This window comes from Penaeus monodon, chromosome 20 (assembly GCF_015228065.2).
Source record: "Penaeus monodon isolate SGIC_2016 chromosome 20, NSTDA_Pmon_1, whole genome shotgun sequence".
Lineage (NCBI taxonomy): Eukaryota > Metazoa > Arthropoda > Malacostraca > Decapoda > Penaeidae > Penaeus > Penaeus monodon.
In genome coordinates this window covers 15,075,832-15,076,069 of record NC_051405.1, presented here as the reverse complement: position 1 = coordinate 15,076,069, position 238 = coordinate 15,075,832, and positions in this window count along the sequence as shown.

Below are 238 nucleotides of genomic sequence, written 5' to 3'. Positions count from 1 at the left end.
TTCTGGTCTTTCTCCTCGCTTCTCTCTTGTTTCTCTTCCTGTGGTGATGATTTGTCTTCATTTTGTAATTATTCTCTCTTTATCCATTCTCGCTTTCAACGTTCCTTCCCCGCTTTTCATTTAGTTTCTGTGCATTCGTTTTCTCTCTTTCGTTTCTTCCCTCAATAGTTTTCGACATAATGTGTTGAAGTCAGGATAAAAGATCAATAATTATTAAAGAAGAAATGTATATGTGTGG